The sequence below is a fragment of the Octopus bimaculoides genome, chromosome 14, assembly GCF_001194135.2.
Source record: "Octopus bimaculoides isolate UCB-OBI-ISO-001 chromosome 14, ASM119413v2, whole genome shotgun sequence".
In the NCBI taxonomy this organism is placed as follows: domain Eukaryota; kingdom Metazoa; phylum Mollusca; class Cephalopoda; order Octopoda; family Octopodidae; genus Octopus; species Octopus bimaculoides.
The window spans coordinates 43,017,832-43,026,055 of NC_068994.1; the positions used below are offsets into that span (position 1 = coordinate 43,017,832).

Here is an 8,224-nt window from a genome sequence, read left to right on the forward strand (position 1 = left end):
CAAGTGGCTGAGCACACCACAGACATGTGTACCCTTAACGTAGTTCTCGGGGATATTCAGCGTGACAGTGTGACAAGGCTGGACCCTTTGAATTACAGGCACAACAGAAACAGGAAGTAAGAGTGAGAGAAAGTTGTGGTGGAAGAGTACAGCAGGGTTCGCCACCATCCCCTGCCGGAGCCTCGTGGAGCTTTTAGGTGTTTTCGCTCAATAAACACTCACAATGCCCGGTCTGGGAATCGAAACTGCGATCCTATGACCGCGAGTCTGCTGCCCTAACCACTTGGCCATTGCGCCTCCACTTGTGTGTGTGTATACGCACACATACAAACACATAAACACACACACACACACAAATGTGTATGACAAAGATAAAGAGAGTAGACCTCAGCTTACGAATGCTTCACTTCGTGAACAAAAACAAATTGGTTCACAAACTGTTTTTCAAATGGAAAACGTCTCAGGTGATAAACAGTGTCTGGAGTAATGAACATACAAGCTGGCAACAATAGTTGGCAACAAGCAGGAAAGCATCAGTACTAGCAGGAGAACATCAGTTGCTGTCTAGCTTTTACTCAGTGCAAATCCCTGCTTAAATTTGTTGGGCCTTCTTTAGAATTTCCTATGGGAAAAATAGTTTCAGTTTATGAATATTTCAGGTGATGAACAGCCTTCAGGAAGAAATTAAATTCATAAACTGAAGCTCCACTGTATATTAGATAGATGGATGGATAGATAAATAGATGGATAAAGAGATAGATAGATAGATAGATAGATAGATAGATAGATAGATAGATAGAGAGGGACAGAGAGAAAGAGAGAGAGAGACAGACAGACAGAAATAGTGCTCCATTTGTATGATAATATTTGAGATTGATCAGTAAATGAAAACCTATATGTGTGTATGTGTGGAAATTCACATGTGTGTGTGCATGCATGTGTATGTGTGCACACATGTGTGTGTGTGTGCATGTGCGTTTCTGTTCATTTGCAAGAGTATATATTCACGTACTCTCTTTCACACATGCACACACACACACACACACTCATTCACACACATACACACACATACACTAATGCACACATGCACACCCATACTCACATTCCTACAACAAACAAACACTTACTCGTGCTTACACACATACACACTGAGTCACAGAGGCGAATCCTTCAGTTAAACATAGGCAAATAACCAGACAAGCAAACCGAACACAAGCTTGAAGAAAAAAAAACATTCTAATCATTCATTTAAACAGAAAGCCAGCAAGGCATCAATTTGTAGTTTCAAACCCTTCGTTGAATAGATCAAATCAGAATGCTATTTACTATTAATTGCAACTGTTAATTATTTTGAAGATTGATCATTAAACCCTCCAATGTATATAAATAAAATAATTATTGCAAGCAGCTCAAGTTTATTGTTCTATTCATTCCTGTTTAAATAGAATCTTTAATTTAGTTATAGTAGCGATGAACGGAAATAGATTAGTTTATGTGGCCAGGTTCATTAGCACCATCTGTGTATGTGTATGTTGTGTGTGTGTGTGTGTGTGTGTGTGTGTGTGTGTGTGTGTGTGTGTGTGTGTGTGTGTGTGTGTGTGTGTGTGTGTGTGTGTGTGTGTTGTTGTTCTATTAATATGTTTCAAAGTTCCAGCCAATAATGAATGAGCTGTTCTTCAATTCAGAAACAAGGCTCTTTCTATGGAATTCAGATGACATCACCAAAGCAATTATGTATGTATGTATGTATGCATGTATGTATGTATGTATGTGTGTATGTTTGTATATGCATGTATGTATGTATGTATGTATGTAACTATGTATGCATGTATGTATGAATGTATATATGTATACATGTATTTATATGTGTTTGTATGTATATGCATGTATGTATGGATGCGTATATGTATGTTTGTATGTATGTATGACTATATGTATGAATGTATTTATGTAAGTAAGCATGTGTGTATGCATGTATGTATGTACATATGTGTGCATGTATGTATGTACATATGTATGCATGTAAATATGTATGTCTCTATGTCTCTGTGTATATACATATGTATTTGTATGTGTGTGTATGTACATATGTTTGTATATACTTATATAAGTATGTCTATACCACTGAATTATCCCATATATGTACCCACATACATCTTCGCATGCAGGAATGTTACATTGTATGCAAATTGGTCTGTTTTAACTTAAGTATGTGTGTATGTGTGCATATACACCAGTTTTTGGTTATATACACATCTATACACACTGCAGGCAAAACTCCTGGAATATTCTTTACTTATTTTTACAATTCCATTAACAGTCTTGTAATTGTAATCTTGCATGCATGTGTGTGTTGTGGGGGGGGATGCACATTGCCTAATGGTTAGCATGTAGCACTCATGATCATAAGATTGTGGTTTCAATTCCTGGAACCGGGCAATGTGTTTTGTTCTTGAGCAGAACACTTCATTTCAAATTGTTCCTGTTCAGTCAGTAGGCAAAAAGAGTAATCTTGTAATGGACCAGCATCCCATCCATGGGGAAATATGTACACCACAGAATCTGGGAAAACTGGTTTTATTAGCCTATGGCTTGGGGTGGACTTTTGATCCTTTCATACATGCATGTATGTATGTATGTATTTATGTATGCTTGTATATGTATGTACATATGTAGTTATGTATTTACATATATAGTTATGTATGTATGTTAGCACGCTGGGGGAAATGCTTAGCGGTATTTTGTCTGCTGCTAAGTTCTGAGTTCAAATTCCGCCGAGGTCGACTTAGCCTTTCATCCTTTCGGGGTCGATAAATAAAGCACCAGTTACGCACTGGGGTCGATGTAATCGACTTAATCCATTTGTCTGTTCTTGTTTGTCCCCTCTATGTTTAGCCCCTTGTGGGCAATAAAGAATATGTATGTATGTGAGAATGACCCATGCAAACATGGTAAGGTGGATGCTAAAGAATGATAACAACTGTGTTTGCTGAAATGCAACATAGCTGAAAGATAGTATGAGATTTTGATGAAATTTGGTTGCCTATCAATCATATAGACTCTCCCTGATTATGCATGTGTGTATGCTTGTTTAAAACCTGAAGTATTTGTAAAGGACTATGACAAGACAAGACAAAGACAAAACCGATGAGAGTGAAAATATACCAGCTTTGATTTATGAAGTTAACAAATATAAGACTTGGAAGAAATCGTTGTTGTTAAGATTGGCACTGATCATATAAACTTATAGCCAAAAAGGATTTCAGCCATGACAATCCAGTTTTATTTCTTGCTTTCAGGCATAATGCATTTAAGATTACATTACTGTATGTACTGTGCCTTCTCTGTAAGATGGCAAGGTGTAATTTAAGAAAGATTTGGTTTATATTTCTAACCAAGCAGCAGAGGTTCCTCTCAAAAGCTCATTCCCTCAATAGAGGAAGAACTAAGCCATCACTGAGTGGAGGCTCATGAAAATAGAATTCTCTCAGATGGCTCTGAGATAATTCCTGATGAAGAAAAGATGTTGCGGGTCTACCAGCAATGGAGAGCACTAGTGGACTTGGTTGGCCCTACTTGTTATGACATTTCTGGTACCACAAACCTTGGATGACCCCCAGTTCCATCAAGCAAGAGCATGAAGCAGCAAGCAAGTATATATTAAGAAACTGAGTTTTTATTGTTAATCTTTGACAATAACTCATTACATTCATATCACATGATGTGAATGGGTGACGCATTGAGCAAAGATGCATAAAATTAAGGTTGGAAAAGTACAACTTTGGTGAGATGTTTAGTTTATAACAATCGAAATCAGAAACCTACATTTGAGGCTAATTATATATTTACAAGAATGTTTTGTTCTTCTGCACTAATCTATATCTACTTTTAGACTGGTGACAAGGATTTGAATAATGTAAAACGTAAACCGATTTGTTTCCTTAAGTGTTTTCTCTTGTTATCATTCAGGCATGTATCATACATTGTTAATATTCATTTCATACAAACAAATACACACATACACACACACATACACACACACACATGCACGTGCGTGTGTGTATATAAATGTACATACAAACACAAAGACACATATGGTAATTCATATATTCATTAAGAAGCACAAAGAAATAGACATACAAATGATCTTATACATCTGCGCAAATAATACAAACATATTAAACACATGCATATTATGATCCTTAAATCTTTTTCTTATGTTATTATTGAGACAAATATACATATAGATATATTATGAGTCATTTGTAGTCCAATAAATCAAGAGGATAATGTAATTTTATTGTATTTATGCTACTTCATGTTCTTATGCATACGCTCACAAATTTATACTCAACCACAAATACACACACACATACACACCCACATACATATTTGCACACTTTCTCTCTATCGGTCTGTGCATACACACACATATTTATGCTCAACCACATACAGACACTCACACACACATCTTTTTCTATGAGTTTGTGTACACACAGAAACTTATATTCAACCACATTCACACAACACACACACATATACACATACACACAAACACACGTTCACTCTATCACTGTCCACAAACACAAGCTTACAATGAATCACACACACACACATACACATGCATACACACACATTTTCATTATCATATGTTTTCTCTATTGAACATATACATCAACTGTGTCTCTTTAATACAGAATCTGACATACCTTGTTTTGTTTGTGTGTGTTAAGATTTTCATGGATGAGATTGCAGTTGTTAATGTGGAGTTTAATAAAACTTTCAGGCTAGCATAATGTAGGAACAACACATAGGAATGAAGTGACTGTTTCATAGGACAGTGATTCTCAGAAGGAAGAAATGGAGGCTTTGAAGTAGATTTTATTCTGGAGTGAATGAGTATATGGACTGCAATAAGAGAGTAAAGTGAAAGAGAATGTTTTAAGAAGAACTGAAGAACAAGTTAATAAGTTAAGAATAGAAGAGATATATAAGAGTTAACATTTTTAATGTAGTTAGTATTAGAAATAAATGTGATAAAGAAAGACATTATATGACTGACTAATACTATTTTTATAGCGGAGGAGGTAGTCTCAGGAAGATGTGGGATGAGGTGGTGAAATATGATCTTCAGATGTTGAGTATCACAGAGTGGATGACAAGTGACCAAGGGTTTTGGTTATTTGCTATGCTTGAGAAGACAAGTTAAGCTAAGTGAGATCATAGCCGTGGCCAGTGACACATGAAAGGCACCTGTGCCAGTGGAACATAAAAAGCACCCATGCTGGTAACACATAAAAGGCAAACATGCAGATGTCATGTAAAAGACACCCAGTGCATTCTGTGGAATTGGCATTAGGAAGGGAATCGCAAATGTAGATGGCATTAGGAAGAGAATCCAACCATAGAAACCAAGCAAAAACAGACTGGAGCCTGGGGCAGTTCTCCAGCTTACCAGCCCTAGTCAAACCACCTTTTCCATGCCAGCATGGAAAGCGGATGCTAAATGATGATGGCAATGATGATGATGATGATGATGATGATGATGATGATTCCAGAAGGGGGAAACACTTTGGAGTGTTTTCATCATCAGGTTTTTTTCAGCAAAACATAAATGTCACCATATTTGCCAAAAGTTGCAATACAAGAATTACTACATACACGTAGAATATCAGACATGAGCAAGTACAAGAAATTAGCATATTGTCCAAAAAGAAATTGTTAGCATGTCAGGTGAAATGCTTAGTGGTATTTTGTCTGCCATTACATTCTGAGTTCAAATTCCGCCAAGGTTGACTTTACCTTTTATCCTTTTGGGGTCGATTAAATAAGTAATCAACTTAATCCCTTTGTCTGTCCTTGTTTGTCCCCTCTATGTTTAGCCCCCTGTGGGCAATAAAGAAATAAATATTCCTTTCTATTATAAGCACAGGGTCAGAAATATTGAGGGAGGGGGCTAATCAATTACATCAACCCCATTGCTCAACTGGTATTTTTCATCAATACCAAAAAGATGAAAGGTATAGTCAATCTTGGCTAAATTTGAACTCAAAATGTAAAGACAAAAGAAATTACATTTTTTTCCAGAGTGCTAATGGTTCTGTCAGCTCACTACCTTAAATTGTTAACGAATACCATTCAATTTAATCGTCATTGCATGTTTTGGGCCCAGATTCATACATCACGACTAAACACCTAAATGAACAACAAAGGAATCTTTATGTGGTTGCTCAATGTGCTAGAAATAGTAGTCAATTTCCCTTGAACCACATCCAACTCTTTTTAACTGCATATGAGTTAGTTCTTATATAATGCAGTCCTACATATACCTCTATAAAAGGGTTGACTTAGGGTAGAACATTACAGAACTACCACATGGATATCGTTATATATACATGTTTATTCATAGCTCACATTTACCTCTCTCCTTTATCAAGCTTTACCGTTGTCATTACTGTGATTATGGCAACTTGAACAATACAAGAACTGAACAGATTCTTCCCTAAATATATTTATGTTATAAAGATGAAGTTGCCAATTATTTCAAAGAAATATACATAATACACACATAAATGTGTGCGCACGTCTGTGTGTGTGTGTATATCTATCTATCTATCTATCTATCTATCTATCTATCTATCTATCTATCTATCTATCTATCTATCAATCTATCTATCTATCTATCTATCTATCTATCTATCTATCTATCTATCTATCTATCTATCTATTTATCTATGTGTGTGTATATAAATATATGTTTGTATATATATATGTGCATCTATACACACATAGATATATATGCATGTATATACATATATATTTTCATACATACACATGCATACATATGAACCTTAAAAACATTTTTACACTGTAAGCAAAATTGCAGTGTGAATATGGGGAAAGCTATAAATACTCCTGGAAGCTGTTGTCATCTTAAATAGAGAGTAAAAGAATGATACAAAAAAAATGCTGTAGATAGAAATAAATCTAATTGGTTTCATTCAAAGGTTGAATATCCCTCCAGTTATTCTTAATTAAAATATTTGTGGGTTTTTTTTTTCTTCACATATATATATATATATATTGCTGTCAGAAGATTCATTAAAAAGGAAGAGTAATTATAGATAATGAAATGGAATCACTTGTATGTATGTATGATTAAAAACAAAAGACCAAATTAAATGAACAGCAGTTGATTTTGATTTTTCATTAAGATTCAAGTCTTTTGACAAGTGTCTCCAGTTGTTAAAATTTTTTTAATTTATATCACCATCTTAATATCATACCAGTATCTCATCAATGTAATAGAATTTTTGTGCATGGAACATTGAAAACGATAGTATTAATCAATGAAGGGTGCTTCTATATGGTCATTCAATGAGCTAGAAATAACAGCAAATAAACTCAAATCTACATTCTTCTATTATAGAATGTGAAGAAGACATTGGAGAATATTAATTGGCATAGGAAATGTCAGATATACAACAAAATGCGATGGTGATGAAGGCTTGCATTTGGTCATAGGCTCACTGAGTCGAGACTAACTAGGGTCTACACAGCCAATATTTAGAACCAGACATGAGCAGTTGAAATGATTAGGGCATCAAAGCAAGTGTATCTTAAATTACAGTTTTGTTAGGAAGCATTGAACACAAACTCCAAACACTCAGTCATGTATGTATGTATGCATGTATGCGTGTGTATGTATGTATGTGTGTATGTACGCATGTATGTGTGTGTATGCATGTCTGTATGTATACATGAATGTACATATGTATATATGTATACATGTGTGCCTAAATGTATATGTATATATGAATTGTGTGTGCCTGTATGTATGTTTGTATGTGTGTATGCCAATATTTATGTATATATCAGGCATGTACCATATGATATGAACAGACAGTAGTTAATTAACTACTGCTACTGACACAGACAGAGGTCACTGCCATTTACCATTACCAACAGGGTCACTACTACTACTACAACCAACAAAGAATGCCCCAACGTGGACTATTGACACCAGTAAAGAACAATTATGAACTTTTCATTTAATTTCATTTTTTAAAATATGTATTTTTGATAAGGTTCGTTTTTTCAAGAACCGAAACATGTTAAAAATATCTATGACAAAATTTTAAATTAAAATTCATTTTTTATATATTGGCGTTTTCAAACTTCTTTTTTATAAATATATATATATATATATATATATATATATATA

At 34.8% G+C, this 8,224-nt stretch overlaps 1 protein-coding gene across 11 annotated transcripts in view; it reads right to left on the reverse strand.

Moving 5' to 3' along the window:
* Positions 1-8,224, reverse strand: part of LOC106879395 (protocadherin-18) — a 110,617-nt gene that overhangs the window by 50,133 nt on the left and 52,260 nt on the right. For 3 of the 11 annotated variants that reach the window (XR_001410625.2, XR_008265550.1, XR_001410626.2), the window contains one exon: positions 4,710-4,908. The exons of the other annotated variants lie outside the window; for them this stretch is intronic. The gene's annotated coding sequence lies outside the window, so the exon portion shown is untranslated. The remainder of the gene's footprint in view (positions 1-4,709; positions 4,909-8,224) is intronic. 11 annotated transcript variants of the gene reach the window in all.